Below are 21,411 nucleotides of genomic sequence, written 5' to 3'. Positions count from 1 at the left end.
CAATGAACAATTCTCATCACAATTAAGAAGGATAAATAGGATAGAACTTCTAGTTCTCATACCTTGCCAAGAGCCTTTTATAGTTGTTAGTTTATTTTCATTGCCATTTACTTTCATGTCTCTTATCCAAAACCCCAAAACAACTCAAACCAATAACAAGACACTTTATTGTAATTCCTAGGGAGAACGACCCGAGGTCCAATACTTCGGTTTATAAATTTAGGGGTTTGTTTTAGTGACAAACAACTTTTTGTATGAAAGGATTAGTGATTGGTTTAGAAACTATACTTGCAACGAGAATTCATTTGTGAATTCTAAACCGTCAAAAATCCATTCGTCACTTATACCACGAAGATTCTGTTAGGGAATCTAAGAGATATGCGCCCGGCCTAGAGTAGAACGGAAGTGGTTGTTAATCACGCGCGTTCATAGGTGAGAATGATGATGATTGTCACGGATCATCACATTCATCAAAGTGTTGTGCAACGTATATCTTGGAATAAGAATAAAAGAGAATTGAATGGAAAGTAATAGTAATTGTATTGAAACTTGAGGTACAGCAGAGCTCCACACCCTTAATCTATGGTGTGCAGAAACTCCACCGTTGAAAATACATAAGTGAAAGGTTCAGGCATGGCCGAATGGCCAGCCCCCATGATCTGAGAACTATGCGCCCCCAGATGTTCCTTAGATCTAAAGTGATCAAAAGATGTCTAATACAATAGTTAAATGTCCTATATATACTAGACTAGCTACTAGGGTTTACATGAGTAAGTAATTGATGCATAAATCCACTTCCGGGGCCCACTTGGTGTGTGCTTGGGCTGAGCTTGATCTATCCACGAGCTGAGGCTTTTCTTGGAGTTGAACTCCAAGTTATAACGTGTTTTGGGCGTTCAACTCCGGATCATGAAGTGTTTCTGGCGTTTAACTCCAGATAGCAGCATGTACTTGGCGTTCAACGCTAAGTTACGTCGTCAATATCCGAATAAAGTATGGACTATTATATATTGATGGAAAGTTCTAGATGTCTACTTTCCAAAGCCGTTGAGAGTGCGGCATTTGGAGTTCTGTAGCTCCAGAAAATCTATTTTGAGTGCAGGAAGGTCAGATTCCAACAACATCAGCAGTCCTTTTTGTCAGCCTTTTTCAGAGTTTTGCTCAAGTCCCTCAATTTCAGCCAGAAATTACCTGAAATCATAGAAAAACACACAAACTCATAGTAAAGTCCAGAAATGTGAATTTAACATAAAAAATAATGAAAATATCCCTAAAAGTAGCTTGAACTTACTAAAAACTACCTAAAAACAATGCCAAAAAGCGTATAAATTATCCGCTCATCACAACACCAAACTTAAATTGTTGCTTGTCCCCAAGCAACTGAAAATCAATTAGGATAAAAAGAAGAGAATATACTATAAATTCCAGAATATCAATGAATATTAATTATAATTAGATGAGCGGGACTTGTAGTTTTTTGCTTCTGAACAGTTTTGGCATCTCACTTTTTCCTTTGAAGTTCAGAATGATTGGCTTCTCTAGGAACTTAGAATTTCGGATAGTGTTGTTGACTTTCCTAGTTAAGCATGTTGATTCTTGAACACAGCTACTTATGAGTCTTGGCCGTGGCCCTAAGCATTTTGTTTTCCAGTATTACCACCAGATACATAAATGCCACAGACACATAACTAGGTGAACCTTTTCAGATTGTGACTCAGCTTTGCTAGAGTCCCCAGTTAGTGGTGTCCAGAGCTCTTAAGCACACTCTTTTTGCTTTGGATCACGACTTTAACCACTCAGTCTCAAGCTTTTCACTTGGACCTTCATGACACAAGCACATGGTTAGGGACAGCTTGATTTAGCCGCTTAGGCCTGGATTTTATTCCCTTGGGCCCTCCTATCCATTAATGCTCAAAGCCTTGGATCCTTTCTACCCTTGCCTTTTGGTTTTAAGGGCTATTGGCTTTTTCTGCTTGCTTTTTCTTTTTCTTTCTATTTTTTTCGCCATATTTTTTTTCGCAAGCTTCTTTTTTTTCACTGCTTTTTCTTGCTTCAAGAATCAATTCTATGATTTTTCAGATCATCAATAACATTTCTCTTTGTTCATCATTCTTTCAAGAGCCAACAGTTTTAACATTCATAAACAACAAGATCAAAAATATGCACTGTTCAAGCATTCATTCAGAAAACAAAAAGTATTGTCACCACATCAATATAATTAAATTAAATTCAAGGATAAATTCGAAATTCATGTACTTCTTGTTCTTTTGAATTAAAACATATTTCATTTAAGAGAGGTGAAGGATTAATGGATTTTATTCATAGCTTTAAGGCATAGTTACTACATATTAATGATCATGAAGTAGAGACACAAAACATAGATAAACACAACATAAAAACCGAAAAGCAGAAAGAAATAAGAACAAGGAATGAATCCACCTTTAGTGGCGTCTTCTTCTTAAAGGACCAACAATGTTCTTTAACTCTTCTATGTCCCTTCCTTGCCTTTGTTGCTTCTCCCTCATTGCTCTTTGGTCTTCTCTTATTTCTTGGAGAATGATGGAGTGCTCATGATGTTCCACCCTTAATTGTTCCACATTGTGGATCAAATCTTCTAAGGAGGTGTTGAGTTGTTCCCAATAGTTGTTGGGAGGAAAGTGCATCCCTTGAGGCATCTCAGGGATTTCTTGATGATGAGCTTCCTCATGCATCTCTTGAGAACCGTGAAGGGTCTCTCTTGCTTGCTCCATCCTCTTCTTGGTGATGGGCTTATCCTCTTCAATGAGGATGTCTCCTTCTATGATAACTCCAGCTGAGTAACATAGATGGCAAATAAGGTGAGGGAAAGCTAGCCGTGCCATGGTGGAGGGCTTGTCGGCTATTTTGTAGATTTCATTGGAGATGACCTCATGAACTTCTACTTCCTCCCAATCATGATGCTGTAAATCATGATGGCCCGATCCACAGTAACTTCAGATCGGTTGCTAGTGGGAATGATGGAGCGTTGAATGAACTCCAACCATCCTCTAGCTACAGGCTTGAGGTCCAGTCTTCTTAGTTGGACTGGCTTGCCTTTGGAGTCTCTCTTCCATTGAGCTCCTTCCATATATATGTCCGTAAGGACTTGGTCCAACCTTTGATTAAAGTTGACCCTTCTAGTGTAGGAGCGTTCATCTCCTTGCATCATGGGCAAGTGGAATGCCAACCTTACATTTTTCGGACTAAAATCTAAGTATTTCCCCCGAACCATTGTGAGATAATTCTTTGGACTCGGGTTCATACTTTGATCATGGTTCCTAGTGATCCATGCATTGGCATAGAATTCTTGAACCATTAAGATTCCGACTTGTTACGTGGGGTTGGTTAAGACTTCCCAACCTCTTCTTTGGATTTCATGTCGGATCTCCGGATACTCATTTTTCTTGAGCTTGAAAGGGACCTCAGGGATCACCTTCTTCTTTGCCACAACATCATAAAAGTGGTCTTGATGGCTCTTGGAGATGAATCTTTCCATCTCCCATGACTCGGAGGTGGAAGCTTTTGTGTTCCCTTTTCCTTTTCTAGAGGATTCTCCGGCCTTAGGTGCCATTGATGGTAATGGAAAAACAAAAAGCTTATGCTTTTACCACACCAAATTTAAAATATTGCTCGCCCTCGAGCAAGAGAAGAAAGAAGAGAAGAAGAAGAAGAAGAGAATATGGAGGAGAAGGGGAAGTGTAGGTTCGGTCAAAGTATGGAAAAGGGGTTTGTGTTGTGTGAAAATGAAGTAGAATGGAAGGGTATATATAGGGAGAGGGGAGAGTGAAGTTTCGGCCATATAGGGTGGGATTGGGTGGGAAAATGGTTTTGAATTTTTGAAGGTAGGTGGGGTTTATGGGGAAGAGTGGATGGATGTGAGTGGTGAAGGGGGTGATTGGGAAGAGGAATTGAGGTGATTGGTAAAAGGTGTTGGGAAGTGTGACATGGGGAAGAGTAATCACAAAAATAGGATTAGGAGGTAAGGTGGGAATATAGTAGGTGGGGATCCTGTGGGGTCCACAGATCCTGAGGTGATCCTGTGGGGTCCACAGATCCTGAGGTGCCAAGGAATTCCATCCCTGCACCAAATAGGCATGTAAATTGTCTTTGCACACCATTCTGGCGCTTAAACGCCGTGTGGTGCACGTTCTGGGCGTTCAATGCCCATGTAAAGCATGTTTCTGGCGTTGAACGCCAGTTTCATGCTTGTTACTGGCGTTCAGCGCCAGCTTTTCTTCTTAGGCACATTCCTGGCATTCAGCGCCAGAATGTTGCTTGTTTCTAGCGTTCAGCGCCAGTTTCATGCTCTGTTCTGGCGTTGAACGCCAGCTAGATGCTCCTTACTGGCGTTGAACGCCAGCCTGTGCTTCCTCCAGGGTATGATTTTTCTTCTACTATTTTTTATTCTGTTTTTAATTTTTATATTTTTTTTGTGACTCCACATGATCATGTACCTAATAAAACACAAAATAACAATAAAATAAAATAAAATAAAAATTAGATAAATAAAATTGGGTTGCCTCCCAACAAGCGCTTCTTTAATGTCAATAGCTTGACAGTGGCTCTCATGGAGCCACAAGGTGATCAGGTCAATGTTGTATAGTCCCAACACCAAACTTAGAGTTTGGATATGGGGTCTTGACACCAAACTTAGAGTTTGGTTGTGGCCTCCCAACACCAAACTTAAAGTTTGACTGTGGGGGCTCTTCTTGACTCTGAACTGAGAGAAGCTCTTCATACTTACTCTCTTTTGTCACAGAGGGATGGCCCTGTGCCTTAAACACAAGGTAGTCCCCATTCAATTGAAGGACTAATTCTCCTCTGTTGACATCTATCACAGCTCCTGCTATGGCTAGGAAAGGTCTTCCAAGGATGATGCATTCATCCTCTTCCTTCCTAGTGTCTAAGATTATGAAATCAGCAGGGATGTAAAGGCCTTCAACCTTAACTAACACGTCCTCTACTATTCCATAAGCTTGTCTCAATGACTTATCTGCCAATTGTAATGAGAACAAGGCAGGTTGTGCCTCAATGATCCCCAGCTTCTCCATTACAGAGAGTGGCATAAGATTTATCCCTGACCCCAGATCACACAGAGCTTTTGCAAAGGTCATGGTGCCTATGGTACAAGGTATTAAGAACTTGCTAGGATCTTGTTTCTTTTGAGGTAGAATTTGCTGAATCCAGGTATCCAGTTCACTAATGAGCAAGGGAGGTTCACTTTCCCAAGTCTCATTACCAAACAACTTGGCATTCAGCTTCATGATAGCTCCTAAATATTGAGCAACTTGCTCTCCAATCACATCTTCATCCTCTTCAGAGGAAGAATAGTCTTTAGAGCTCATGAATGGCAGAAGGAGATTTAATGGAATCTCTATGGTCTCTATATGAGCCTCAGATTCCTTTGGATCCTTAATAGGAAACTCCTTCTTGCTTGAGGGACGTCCCAGGAGGTCTTCCTCACTAGGATTTTTGTCCTCCTCCTCCCTTGTGCATTCGGCCATATTGATTACATCAATGGCCTTGCACTCTCCTTTTGGATTTTCTTCTATATTGCTTGGTAGAATACTGGGAGGAGTTTCAATGACTTTCTTACTCAGCTGGCCCACTTGTGCCTCCAGATTTCTGATGGAGGATCTTGTTTCACTCATGAAACTGAAAGTGGCCTTTGACAGATCAGAGACTAGATTGGCTAAATTAGAAGTGTTTTGTTCAGAATTCTCTGTCTGTTGCTGAGAAGATGATGGAAAAGGCTTGCTATTGCTCAGCCTATTGCGTCCACCATTGTTAAAGCCTTGTTGAGGCTTTTGTTTATCCTTCCATAAGAAATTTGGATGATTTCTCCATGATGAGTTATAGGTGTTTCCATAAGGTTCACCCATGTAATTAACATCTGCCATGGCAGGGTTCTCAGGATCATAAGCTTCTTCAGAAGCTGCCTCTTTAGTACTGTTGGATGCATGTTGCCATCCATTCAGATTTTGAGAGATCATGTTGACCTGTTGAGTCAACACTTTGTTCTGAGCCAATATGGCATTCAGAGCATCAATTTCAAGAACTCCTTTCTTCTGAGGTATCCCATTATTCACAGAATTCCTCTCAGAAGTGTACATGAATTGGTTATTTACAACCATGTCAATTAGTTCTTGAGCTTCTGCAGGCGTTTTTTTTAGGTGAATTGATCCACCTGCAGAATGGTCCAATGACATTTTCGAAAATTCAGATAGACCATAATAGAATATATCTAATATGGTCTATTCTGAAAACATGTCAGATGGACATCTTTTGGTTAGCTGCTTGTATCTTTCCGAAGCTTCATAGAGGGATTCACCATCTTTTTGTTTGAAGGTTTGAACATCCACTCTCAGCTTGCTCAGTTTTTGAGGAGGAAAGAATTTATCCAAGAAGGCTGTGACCAGCTTATCCCAAGAGTCCAGGCTATCCTTAGGTTGTAAATCCAACCATATTCTAGCTCTGTCTCTTACAGCAAAAGGGAAAAGCATGAGTCTGTAGACTTCAGGATCAACTCTATTCGTCTTTATAGTCTCACAGATCTGCAAGAACTCAGTTAAAAACTGATAAGGATCTTCAGATGGAAGTCCATAAAACTTGCAGTTTTATTGCATTAAGGCAACTAGTTGAGGCTTAAGCTCAAAGTTGTTGGCTCCAATGGCAGGAATGGAGATGCTTCTTCCATCAAATTTGGACGTTGGCTTTGTGAAGTCACCAAGCATTCTCCTTGCATTATTATTGTTTTCGGCTGCCATCTCCTTCTCTTGTTCGAAAATTTCTGAAAGGTTACCTTTAGATTGTTGTAACTTAGCTTCTCTTAATTTTCTCTTCAGAGTCCTTTCAGGTTCAGGATCAATTTCAACAAGAGTGCCTTTTTCCTTGTTTCTGCTCATATGAAAGAGAAGAAAACAAGAAAAGAAGAGGAATCCTCTATGTCACAGTATAGAGATTCCTTTATGTTAGTAGAAGAAGAAAGAGGAGAAGAGTGAAGAAGAATGGGTTCAGATTTTTAGATGAAGAGAGGTGAAGAGAAGTGTTAGTAATTAAATAATTAAATAGAAGAAGAGAAGTGGAAGAGAATTCGAAAATAATTTTAAAAAGGGGTTAGTGATTTTTCGAAAATTAGAGATAAAATGTAATTAAAAAAAATTTTGAAAAAGAGATGAGATATTTTCGAAAATTAGAGAGGGAAAAGTAGTTAGGTGGTTTTGAAAAAGATAAGAAGCAAACAAAAAGTTAGTTAGTTGATTGAAAAAGATTTGAAATTAAATTTTAAAAAGATAAGAAGATAAGAAGTTAGATAAGATATTTTGAAATCAAATTTTGAAAAAGATAAAATTTTGAGAAGGATAAGATAAAAAGATAAGATAAAAATTTTAATAAAAACATATTTTGAAAAAGATTTAATTTTTTTAAAATGACTTAACTAACAAGAAACTACAAGATAAGATTCTAGAATTTAAAGATTGAACCTTTCTTAACAAGAAAGTAACAAACTTCGAATTTTTGAATCAATCACATTAATTGTTAGCATATTTTCGAAAATATGATATAAAAGATAAGAAAAAGATTTTGAAAAATAATTTTTAAAATTTTCGAAAATAAGAAAAAAAATGGAAAAGATATGATTTTTGAAAAGGAAATTGAAAAGATAAGATTTTTTAAAATTGAAAATTTGACTTGACTTGTAAGAAACAACTAATTTTAAAAATTTTTGACCAAGTCAACCCAAAATTTCGAAAAATTGGAGAGAAAAAAGGAAAAGATATATTTTTTATTTTTGAATTTTTAATTATGAGAGAGAAAAACACAAACATGACCAAAAACATGAAAATTTTGGATCAAACACTTAATGCATGCAAGAACACTATGAATGTCAAGATGAACACCAAGAACACTTTGAAGATTATGATGATCATCAAGAACATAATTTTGAAAAATTTTTGATGCAAAGAAAACATGCAAGACACCAAACTTAGAAATCTTTAATGCATGGACTTTAACAAACGAAAAATGCATATGAAAAACAACAAACAACACAAAACAAGAAAACATCAAGATCAAACAAGAAGACTTACCAAGAACAACTTGACGATCATGAAGAACACTATGAATGCATGGAATTTTCGAAAAATGCAAGAAAAAATTTTTAAAGCATGCAATTGACACCAAACTTAAAAATTGACTCAAGACTCAAACAAGAAACACCAAATATTTTTGATTTTTATGATTTTATGATTTTTTTAGATTTTTATTAATTTTTTCGAAAATAAAGTTTGGAAAAACGAAAAATAAAAGAAAAATTTTGAAAAAAATTTTTGAAAAGAAAATTACCTAATCTGAGCAACAAGATGAACTGTCAGTTGTCCATACTCGAACAATCCCCAGCAACGGCGCCAAAAACTTGGTGGACGAAATTGTGATCAACAATAATGGCTCTTTGGCATGTGCCAAAAAAAACTAACTCAGCACTTTCTTTCCACAACTCCGTTCAACTTAACCAGCAAGTGTACTGGGTCATCCAAGTAATATCTTACGTGAGTAAGGGTCGATCCCATAGAGATTGTTGGTATTAAGCAAGCTATGGTTATCTTGTAAATCTCAGTTAGGCAGATTAAATAGTTTTGGGTTTCGAAAATTAATAATAAAAAGAAAATAAAAGGGATAGAAATACTTATGTAAATTAATAATGGGAGTTTTAGATAGGTGCATGGAGATGCTGTGCTCCTCTTGAATCTCTACTTTCTCATTGCTTTCATTCAATCCTTCTTACTCCTTTCCATGGCAAGCTGTATGTAGGGCATCACCATCATCAATGGCTACTTTCAATCCTCTCGGGAAAATGGTCCTATGCGTTGTCACTGCACGGCTAATCGTCTGGAGGCATCACCCTTACTGATGGCTACATCCCATCCTCTCAGTGAAAACGTTCCAAATGCTCTGTCACAGCACGGCTAATCATCTGTCGGTTCTCAATCAGGTTGGAATAGAATCCATTGATTCTTTTGCGTTTGTCATCACGCCCAGCCTTCAGGAGTTTGAAGCTCGTCACAGTCATTCAATTCCGGAATCCTACTCAGAATACCACAGGCAAGGTTAGACTTTCCGGATCCCCATGAATGCCGCCATCTATCTAGCTTATACCACGAAGATTCTGTTGGGGAATCTAAGAGATATGCGCCCGGCCTAGAGTAGAACGGAAGTGGTTGTCAATCACGCGCGTTCATAGGTGAGAATGATGATGATTGTCACGGATCATCACATTCATCAAAGTGTTGTGCAACGTATATCTTGGAATAAGAATAAAAGAGAATTGAATGGAAAGTAATAGTAATTGTATTGAAACTTGAGGTACAGCAGAGCTCCACACCATTAATCTATGGTGTGCAGAAACTCCACCGTTGAAAATACATAAGTGAAAGGTTCAGGCATGGCCGAATGGCCAGCCCCCATGATCTGAGAACTATGCGCCCCCAGATGTTCCTTAGATCTAAAGTGATCAAAAGATGTCTAATACAATAGTTAAATGTCCTATATATACTAGACTAGCTACTAGGGTTTACATGAGTAAGTAATTGATGCATAAATCCACTTCCGGGGCCCACTTGGTGTGTGCTTGGGCTGAGCTTGATCTATCCACGAGCTGAGGCTTTTCTTGGAGTTGAACTCCAAGTTATAACGTGTTTTGGGCGTTCAACTCCGGATCATGAAGTGTTTCTGGCGTTTAACTCCAGACAGCAGCATGTACTTGGCGTTCAACGCCAAGTTACGTCGTCAATGTTCGAATAAAGTATGGACTATTATATATTGCTGGAAAGCTCTGGATGTCTACTTTCCAACGCCATTGAGAGCGCGGCATTTGGAGTTCTGTAGCTCCAGAAAATCCATTTTGAGTGCAGGGAGGTCAGATTCCAACAGCATCAGCAGTCCTTTTTGTCAGCCTTTTTCAGAGTTTTGCTCAAGTCCCTCAATTTCAGCCAGAAATTACCTGAAATCACAGAAAAACACACAAACTCATAGTAAAGTCCAGAAATGTGAATTTAACATAAAAACTAATGAAAATATCCCTAAAAGTAGCTTGAACTTACTAAAAACTACCTAAAAACAATGCCAAAAAGCGTATAAATTATCCGCTCATCATAATACACAGGTAATAATCATATATAGCAAGTAATTCAAGAAGAAAGTTGGCATATTATACAATTAGGCAAACCGAAGTAGTCCAAGCAAGCAAGCACATAAGAGATACATATGATGAATGCCTATCCTATTGGCTCGTGATATCACTTGTCTGTCTATGAATGCCAACTCGACACATCCTTTTGGATGTTGCCTTTCTACCACTTCCGAGGATATAGCGCCTAGCACGCATTTGTTCCGAGGATATAGTGCCTGGCACACTTGTATGCTAATTTCGAGGATATAGTGTCTGGCACACTCTTGCGGCAGAAAAGAAAAATAACAACAACATATAATTCATCACAAATTATTCCAAGGATATAGTGCCTGGCACACTTTTTACATCCAACAAGTCCATCTACCTCAAATCATCACCGATCATCACCATTTCCTATCCCAATCAACTTTCAATTATCAATTCTCAACATTCCAAGAATATAGTGCCTGTCACACTCTCTTTCAATCATTATCATTCCAAGGATATAGTGCCTGGCACACTCTAACCATTCATCAGGATCATTCATTCCTTTCTGAGTCCTCAACTCATCACATCCATCATCGATTCATAATTTTCATTCCGAACTCATCAATTCATCAGTTTCTCAATCCATTGTCAGCCATCACCTAGTTCACTACTCTTACTTCTCTCTCAACCAAACTCATCCTCAATACACCAGAAATCTAGGCCTCCATTTTCTAATTTTTCCAAATAATATCATCTAAAACCCTTAAATTCATTACCAAGCTTTAAATGTCCAAAACTAGGCCCAAGAGTCTTAAAATGGTGTAATAGAAGCTCACAATCTTGTTGGGAAGGTAGAATAGTTGAAAGCAAAGTTAAAATTTGAGAAACAGGGCGTGTGCGTACGCACAGGGGTGTGCGCGCGCATGCTCTAGAGAAGTTTTAAAAAGTGTGCGTACGCATAGAAGTGTACGTATGCACAGGTACCAAAATTCACAATGTCTGTCCGATCGCACAAACTGTGCTAGCGCGCTCAACAGACTCACCTTCCTAACGTGTACGTGCGCACAGGTTACAATTTCTCATTGGTATGTACGCGCACAAGTTGTGCCAGCACTGCGAACAGGGAGCCTTTCCCTGTGTGTGCATACGCACAGGTTTGTGCGTGCACACAAATTGAAAATTTCACAGAGATGTTGGTGGGCGAAATCGTGATCACTACAACTTCGCACAACTAACCAGCAAGTGCACTGGGTCATCCAAGTAATAAACCTTACGCGAGTAAGGGTCGATCCCACGGAGATTGTTGGTATGAAGCAAGCTATGGTCACCTTGTAAATCTCAGTCAGGCAGACTCAAATGGGTATAGATGATGAATAAAACATAAAGATAAAGATAGAGATACTTATGTATATCATTGGTGAGAGCTTCAGATAAGCGTATGAAGATGCTTTCCCTTCTGTCTCTCTACTTTCCTACTGTCTTCATCCAATCCTTCTTACTCCTTTCCATGGCAAGCTTATGCAAGGGTTTCACCGTTGTCAGTGGCTACCTCCCATCCTCTCATTGGAAATGTTCAACGCACCCTGTCACGGCACGGCTATCCATCTGTCGGTTCTCAATCAGGCCGGAATAGAATCCAGTGATTCTTTTGCGTCTGTCACTAACGCCCCGCCTTCAGGAATTTGAAGCACGTCACAGTCATTCAATCATTGAATCCTACTCAGAACACCACAGACAAGGTTAGACCTTCCGGATTCTCTTGAATGCCACCATCAGTTCTTGCCTATACCACGAAGACTCTGATCTCACGGAATGGCTGGCTCGTTTGTCAGGCGAGCACTCGGTTGTCAGGCGATCAACCATGCATCGTGTATCAGGAATCCAAGAGATATTCACCCAATCTAAGGTAGAACGGAGGTGGTTGTCAGTCACACGTTCATAGGTGAGAATGATGATGAGTGTCATGGATCATCACATTCATCAAGTTGAAGAACAAGTGATATCTTGGACAAAGAACAAGCGGAATTGAATAGAAGAACAATAGTAATTGCATTAATACTCGAGGTACAGCAGAGCTCCACACCTTAATCTATGGTGTGTAGAAACTCCACCGTTGAAAATACATAAGAACAAGATCTAGGCATGGCCGTGAGGCCAGCCTCCCAAAGTGATCAAAAGATCTAAAGAACAAAGGATTCCAAAGATCAGAAGATTCTTCAATACAATAGTAAAAGGTCCTATATATAGAAAACTAGTAGCCTAGGGTGTACAGAGATGAGTAAATGACATAAAAATCCTCTTCCGGGCCCACTTGGTGTGTGCTTGGGCTGAGCAATGAAGCATTTTCGTGTAGAGACTCTTCTTGGAGTTAAACGCCAGCTTTTATGCCAGTTTGGGCGTTTAACTCCCATTTAGGTGCCAGTTCCGGCGTTTAACGCTGGGAATTCTGAGGGTGACTTTGAACGCCGGTTTGGGCCATCAAATCTTGGGCAAAGTATGGACTATTATATATTGCTGGAAAGCCCAGGATGTCTACTTTCCAACGCCGTTGAGAGCGCGCCAATTGGGCTTCTGTAGCTCCAGAAAATCCACTTAGAGTTCAGGGAGGTCAGAATCCAACAGCATCTGCAGTCCTTTTCAGTCTCTGAATCAGATTTTTGCTCAGGTCCCTCAATTTCAGCCAGAAAATACCTGAAATCACAGAAAAACACACAAACTCATAGTAAAGTCCAGAAAAGTGAATTTTAACTAAAAACTAATAAAAATATACTAAAAACTAACTAGATCATACTGAAAACATACTAAAAACAATGCCAAAAAGCGTACAAATTATCCGCTCATCACAACACCAAACTTAAATTGTTGCTTGTCCCCAAGCAACTAAAAATCAAACAAGATAAAAAGAAGAGAATATGCAATGAATTCCAAAAACATCTATGAGGATCAGTATTAATTAGATGAGCGGGGCTTTTAGCTTTTTGCCTCTGAATAGTTTTGGCATCTCACTCTATCCTTTGAAATTCAGAATGATTGGCTTCTTTAGGAACTCAGAATCCAGATAGTGTTATTGATTCTCCTAGTTAAGTATGATGATTCTTGAACACAGCTACTTTATGAGTCTTGGCCGTGGCCCAAAGCACTCTGTCTTCCAGTATTACCACCGGATACATACATGCCACAGACACATAATTGGGTGAACCTTTTCAGATTGTGACTCAGCTTTGCTAGAGTCCCCAATTAGAGGTGTCCAGGGTTCTTAAGCACACTCTTTTTGCCTTGGATCACAGCTTTATTTCTTTCTTTTTTTCTTTCTTTTTCTTTTCTTTTTCTCTTTTTTTTTTTCGTTTTCTTTTCTCCCTTTTTTTTGTATTCACTACTTTTTCTTGCTTCAAGAATCATTTTTATGATTTTTCAGATCCTCAGTAACATGTCTCCTTTTTCATCATTCTTTCAAGAGCCAACATTCATGAACCACAAATTCAAAAGACATATGCACTGTTTAAGCATACATTCAGAAAACAAAAGTGTTGCCACCACATCAAAATAATTAAACTGTTATAAAATTTAAAATTCATGCAATTCTTTTCTTTTTCCATTAAGAACATTGTTTATTTAAGAAAGGTGATGGATTCATAGGACATTCATAACTTTAAGGCATAGACACTAAGATACTAATGATCACAAGACACAAACATGGATAAACATAAGCATGAAAATTCGAAAAACAGGAAAATAAAGAACAAGGAGATTAAAGAACGGGTCCACCTTAGTGATGGCGGCTTGTTCTTCCTCTTGAAGGTCTTATGGAGTGCTTGAGCTCCTCAATGTCTCTTCCTTGTCTTTGTTGCTCCTCTCTCATGATTCTTTGATCTTCTCTAATTTCATGGAGGAGAATGGAGTGTTCTTGGTGCTCCACCCTTAGTTGTCCCATGTTGGAACTCAATTCTCCTAGGGAGGTGTTAATTTGCTCCCAATAATCTTGTGGAGGAAAGTGCATCCCTTGAGGCATCTCAGGGATCTCATGATGAGAGGGGTCTCTTGTTTGCTCCATCCTTTTCTTAGTGATGGGCTTGTCCTCATCAATAAGGATGTCTCCTTCTATGTCCACTCCAACTGAATAACAGAGGTGACAAATGAGATGAGGAAAGGCTAACCTTGCCAAGGTAGAGGACTTGTCCGCCACCTTATAGAGTTCTTGAGCTATAACCTCATGAACTTCCACTTCTTCTCCAATCATGATGCTATGGATCATGATGGCCCGGTCTAGAGTAACTTCAGACCGGTTGCTAGTGGGAATGATTGAGCGTTGGATTAACTCCAACCATCCTCTAGCTATGGGCTTGAGGTCATGCCTTCTTAATTGAACCGGCTTCCCTCTTGAATCTCTCTTCCATTGGGCGCCCTCTTCACAAATGTCAGTGAGGACTTGGTCCAACCTTTGATCAAAGTTGACCCTTCTAGTGTAAGGATGTTCATCTCCTTGCATCATAGGCAAGTTGAATGCTAACCTTACATTTTCCGGACTAAAATCCAAGTATTTCCCCCGAACCATAGTAAGCCAATTCTTTGGATCCGGGTTCACACTTTGATCATGGTTCTTGGTGATCCATGCATTGGCATAGAACTCTTGAACCATTAAGATTCCGACTTGTTGAATGGGGTTGGTGAGAACTTCCCAACCTCTTCTTCGGATCTCATGTCGGATCTCCGGATATTCACTCTTTTTGAGTGAAAAAGGGACCTCGGGGATCACCTTCTTTAAGGCCACAACTTCATAGAAGTGGTCTTGATGCACCCTTGAGATGAATCTCTCCATCTCCCATGACTCAGAGGTGGAGGCTTTTGCCTTCCCTTTCCTCTTTCTAGAGGTTTCTCCGGCCTTGGATGCCATAAATGGTTATGGAAAAACAAAAAGCAATGCTTTTACCACACCAAACTTAAAAGGTTTGCTCGTCCTCGAGCAAAAGAAGAAAGAAGAGAGTAGAAGAAGAAGAAATGAGGAAGAAGGGTATGGCTTTGTGTTCGGCCAAAGAGGGGGAGAAGTGGTGTTTAGGTTGTGTGAAAATGAAGGGGTGAAGAAGGGTTTATATAGGAGAGGTGGGGCATATGGTTTGGTCATGTATGGGTGGGTTTGGGAGGGAAAGTGGTTTGAATTTGAAGGGTGAGGTAGGTGGGGTTTTATGAAGGATGGATGTGAGTGGTGAAGAGAAAGATGGGATTTGATAGGTGAAGGGTTTTTGGGGAAGAGGTGTTGAGTTGATTGGTGAGTGGGTGAAGAAGAGAGAGGGTGGTGGGGTTGGTGGGGGATCCTGTGGGGTCCACAGATCCTGTGGTGTCAAGGAAAAGTCATCCCTGCACCAATTGGCATGCAAAATTACGTTTTTAGCCAATTCTGGCGTTAAACGCTGGGCTGGTGCCCATTTCTGGCGTTTAACGCCAGGTTCTTGCCCTTTCCTGGCGTTTAACGCCAGTCTGGTGCCCCTTTCTGGCGTTAAACGCCCAGAATGGTGCCAGACTGGGCGTTAAACGCCCACCTGCTAGCCTTACTGGCATTTAAACGCCAGTAGGTTCTTCCTCCAGGGTGTGCTATTTTTCTTCCTGTTTTTTCATTCTGTTTTTGCTTTTTCAATTGATTTTGTGACTTCTTATGATCATCAACCTACAAAAAACATAAAATAACAAAAGAATATAGATAAAATATAACATTGGGTTGCCTCCCAACAAGCGCTTCTTTAATGTCAGTAGCTTGACAGAGGGCTCTCATGGAGCCTCACAGATACTCAGAGCAATGTTGGAACCTCCCAACACCAAACTTAGAGTTTGAATATGGGGGTTCAACACCAAACCTAGAGTTTGGTTGTGGCCTCCCAACACCAAACTTAGAGTTTGACTGTGGGGGCTCTGCTTGACTCTGATTTGAGAGAAGCTCTTCATGCTTCTTCTCCATGGTGACAGAGGGATATCCTTGAGCTTTAAACACAAAGGATTCTTCATTCACTTGAATGATCAGTTCACCTCCATCAACATCAATCACAGCCTTTGCTGTGGCTAGGAAGGGTCTGCCAAGGATGATGGATTCATCCATGCACTTCCCAGTCTCTAGGACTATGAAATCAGCAGGGATGTAATGGTCTTCAATCTTCACCAAAACATCCTCTACAAGTCCATAAGCTTGTTTTCTTGAATTGTCTGCCATCTCTAGTGAGATTCTTGCAGCTTGTACCTCAAAGATCCCTAGCTTCTCCATTACAGAGAGAGGCATGAGGTTTACACTTGACCCTAAGTCACACAGAGCCTTCTTGAAGGTCATGGTGCCTATGGTACAAGGTATGGAAAACTTCCCAGGATCTTGTCTCTTTTGAGGTAATTTCTGCCTAGACAAGTCATCCAGTTCTTTGGTGAGCAAAGGAGGTTCATCCTCCCAAGTCTCATTTCCAAATAACTTGTCATTTAGCTTCATGATTGCTCCAAGGTTTTTAGCAACTTGCTCTTCAGTGATATACTCATCCTCTTCAGAGGAAGAATACTCATCAGAGCTCATGAAAGGCAGAAGTAAGTCCAATGGAATCTCTATGGTCTCATTTTGAGCCTCAGATTCCCATGGTTCCTCATTAGGGAACTCATTGGAGGTCAATGCACGCCCATTGAGGTCTCCCTCAGTGGCGTTCACTTCCTCTCCCTCCTCTCCAAATTCGGCCATGTTGATGGCCTTGCACTCTCCTTTTGGATTTTCTTCTGTATTGCTTGGAAGAGTACTAGGAGGGAGTTCAGTAACTTTCTTGCTCAGCTGTCCCACTTGTGCCTCCAAATTTCTAATGGAGGACCTTGTTTCAGTCATGAATCTTTGAGTGGTTTTGATTAGATCAGAGACCATGGTTGCTAAGTCAGAGGTGTTCTGCTTAGAACTCTCTGTCTGTTGCTGAGAAGATGATGGAAAAGGCTTGCCATTGCTAAACCTGTTTCTTCCACCATTATTGTTATTGAAACCTTGTTGAGGTCTCTCTTGATTCTTCCATGAGAAATTTGGATGATTTCTCCATGAAGAATTATAGGTGTTTCCATAGGGTTCTCCTATGTAATTCACCTCTTCCATTGAAGGTTTCTCAGGATCATAAGCTTCTTCTTTAGATGAAGCATCCTTAGTACTGCTTGGTGCATTTTGCATTCCAGACAGACTTTGAGAAATCAAATTGACTTGTTGAGTCAATATCTTGTTCTGAGCCAGAATGGCATTCAGAGTATCAATCTCAAGAACTCCTTTCTTCTGACTTGTCCCATTGTTCACAGGATTCCTTTCAGAAGTGTACATGAATTGGTTATTTGCAACCATTTCAATTAGCTCTTGAGCTTCTGTAGGTGTCTTCTTCAGATGAAGAGATCCTTCAGCAGAGCTATCCAAAGACATCTTGGATAGTTCAGACAGACCATCATAGAAAATACCTATGATGCTCCATTCAGAAAGCATGTCAGATGGACATTTTCTGATCAATTGTTTGTATCTTTCCCAAGCTTCATAGAGGGATTCTCTTTCCTTCTGTCTGAAGGTTTGGACTTCCACTCTAATCTTACTCAATTTTTGAGGTGGAAAGAACTTTGCCAAGAAGGCATTGACTAGCTTTTCCCATGAGTCCAGGCTTTCTTTAGGTTGTGAGTCCAACCATGTCCTAGCTCTGTCTCTTACAGCAAAAGGGAATAGCATAAGTCTGTAGACCTCAGGGTCAACCCCATTAGTCTTGACAGTGTCACAGATTTGCAAGAATTCAGCTAAGAACTGATGAGGATCTTCCAATGGAAGTCCATGGAACTTGCAATTCTGTTGCATTAGAGAAACTAATTGAGGCTTAAGCTCAAAGTTGTTTGCTCCAATGGCAGGGATAGAGATGCTTCTCCCATAGAAGTCGGGAGTAGGTGCAGTAAAGTCACCCAGCACCTTCCTTGCATTGTTGTTGTTTTCGGCTGCCATATGTTCTTCTTCTTTGAAGAATTTGGTTATGTCCTCTACAGAGAATTGTGCCTTAGCTTCTCTTAGCTTTCGCTTCAAGGTCCTTTCAGGTTCAGGGTCAGCTTCAACAAGAATGCTTTTGTCTTTGTTCCTGCTCATATGAAAGAGAAGAGAACAAGAAAATATGGAATCCTCTATGTCACAGTATAGAGATTCCTTGAAGTGTCAGAGGAACAGAAAAATAGAAGGAAGAAGTAGAGAATTCGAACTTAATTAGATAGAGTTCGAATTGTGCATTGAGAAGGAGTGGTACTCCATAAATAGAAGGATGTGGGAAGAGAGGAAGAAATTTTCGAAAATCAAGTGAAATATTTTGAAAACATTTTTGAAAAACTTTAAATGATTTTCGAAAATCAAGAGTGGAAAAGAAATCAAATAATTTTTGAAAAAGATTTTTGAAATTAGAAATCAAAAAGATATGATAAAAAAAACTTTTGAAAAAGATGTGATTAAAAAGATATGATAAAAAAATTATTCTTTTAAAAAGATATGATTGAAAAGATATGATTTGAAAACAATTTTAAAAAGATTTGATTTTAAAAATTAATGACTTGCCTAACAAGAAAAGATATGATTCAAACATTAAACCTCTCTCAACAGAAAAGGCAACATACTTAAAATGTTCAATCAAATCATTAATTGTTGGTAAGTATCTTTGAAAAAGGAAAGAAATTGATTTTGAAAACATTTGATTGAAAAGATTTGATTTGAAAAAGATTTGATTTTGAAAAACTTTGAAAACTTGAAAAAAAATTGATTTTGAAAACAAAATCCTCCCCCTTGTGCCATCTTGGCGTTAAACGCCCAGAATGGTGCACATTCTGGCGTTTAACGCCCAATGCACTACCTTTTTGGGCGTTAAACACCCAACCAGGCACCCTGGCTGGCGTTTAAACGCCAGTCTGTCCTTCTTCACTGGGCGTTTTGAACGCCCAGCTTTTTCTGTGTAATTCCTCTGCTGCATGTTCTGAATCTTCAGTTCCCTGTACTATTGACTTGAAAATAGAACCAAGATCAAATAAACAATGCATGCAAGACACCAAACTTAAAATTAGACACTAGACTCAAACAAGAAACAGAAAATATTTTTTTGTTTTTATGATTTTGAAAATTTTTTTGGATTTTTCGAAAATTATATGAAAATAGAAAATAAAGGTTTCAGAATTCTCAATTTGGATTCCAGGAATCATTGCAATGTTAGTCTAAGACTCCGGTCCAGGAATTAGACATGGCTTCACAGCCAGCCAAGCTTTCAAAGAAAGCTTCGGTCCAAAACACTAGACATGGCCAATGGCCAGCCAAGCCTTAGCAGATCATTGCTCCAATAGCAAGATTGATAGAAATCAACAAGCTCTTGTGATGATAGGTTGAAACCTCGGTCCAATAAGATTAGACATGGCTTCTCAGCCAGCCAGACTTCAACAGATCATCATGAAACACTAGAATTTATTCTTAAGAACTCTGAAGAAAAATACCTAATCTAAGCAACAAGATGAACCGTCAGTTGTCCATACTCAAAACAATCCCCGGCAACGGCGCCAAAAACTTGGTGGGCGAAATCGTGATCACTACAACTTCGCACAACTAACCAGCAAGTGCACTGGGTCGTCCAAGTAATAAACCTTACGCGAGTAAGGGTCGATCCCACGGAGATTGTTGGTATGAAGCAAGCTATGGTCACCTTGTAAATCTCAGTCAGGCAGACTCAAATGGGTATAGATGATGAATAAAACATAAAGATAAAGATAGAGATACTTATGTATATCATTGGTGAGAGCTTCAGATAAGCGTATGAAGATGCTTTCCCTTCTGTCTCTCTACTTTCCTACTGTCTTCATCCAATCCTTCTTACTCCTTTCCATGGCAAGCTTATGCAAGGGTTTCACCGTTGTCAGTGGCTACCTCCCATCCTCTCATTGGAAATGTTCAACGCACCCTGTCACGGCACGGCTATCCATCTGTCGGTTCTCAATCAGGCCGGAATAGAATCCAGTGATTCTTTTGCGTCTGTCACTAACGCCCCGCCTTCAGGAGTTTGAAGCACGTCACAGTCATTCAATCATTGAATCCTACTCAGAACACCACAGACAAGGTTAGACCTTCCGGATTCTCTTGAATGCCGCCATCAGTTCTTGCCTATACCACGAAGACTCTGATCTCATGGAATGGCTGGCTCGTTTGTCAGGCGAGCACTCGGTTGTCAAGCGATCAACCATGCGTCGTGTATCAGGAATCCAAGAGATATTCACCCAATCTAAGGTAGAACGGAGGTGGTTGTCAGTCACACGTTCATAGGTGAGAATGATGATGAGTGTCACGGATCATCACATTCATCAAGTTGAAGAAAAAGTGATATCTTGGACAAAGAACAAGCGGAATTGAATAGAAGAACAATAGTAATTGCATTAATACTCGAGGTACAGCAGAGCTCCACACCTTAATCTATGGTGTGTAGAAACTCCACCGTTGAAAATACATAAGAACAAGGTCTAGGCATGGCCGTGAGGCCAGCCTCCCAAAGTGATCAAAAGATCTAAAGAACAAAGGATTCCAAAGATCAGAAGATTCTTCAATACAATAGTAAAAGGTCCTATATATAGAAAACTAGTAGCCTAGGGTGTACAGAGATGAGTAAATGACATAAAAATCCTCTTCCGGGCCCACTTGGTGTGTGCTTGGGCTGAGCAATGAAGCATTTTCGTGTAGAGACTCTTCTTGGAGTTAAACGCCAGCTTTTATGCCAGTTTGGGCGTTTAACTCCCATTTAGGTGCCAGTTCCGGCGTTTAACGCTGGGAATTCTGAGGGTGACTTTGAACGCCGGTTTGGGCCATCAAATCTTGGGCAAAGTATGGACTATTATATATTGCTGAAAAGCCCAGGATGTCTACTTTCCAATGCCGTTGAGAGCGCGCCAATTGGGCTTCTGTAGCTCCAGAAAATCTACTTCGAGTTCAGGGAGGTCAGAATCCAACAGCATCTGCAGTCCTTTTCAGTCTCTGAATCAGATTTTTGCTCAGGTCCCTCAATTTCAGCCAGAAAATACCTGAAATCACAGAAAAACACACAAACTCATAGTAAAGTCCAGAAAAGTGAATTTTAACTAAAAACTAATAAAAATATACTAAAAACTAACTAGATCATACTGAAAACATACTAAAAACAATGCCAAAAAGCGTACAAATTATCCGTTCATCAGTTGTGCAGGCGCACATGGCTGTGCAGGCGCACATATCA

The sequence above is a fragment of the Arachis stenosperma genome, chromosome 1 (assembly GCF_014773155.1).
Source record: "Arachis stenosperma cultivar V10309 chromosome 1, arast.V10309.gnm1.PFL2, whole genome shotgun sequence".
Classification (NCBI taxonomy): Eukaryota; Viridiplantae; Streptophyta; class Magnoliopsida; order Fabales; family Fabaceae; genus Arachis; species Arachis stenosperma.
Note: the sequence above shows the minus strand (reverse complement) of the source record.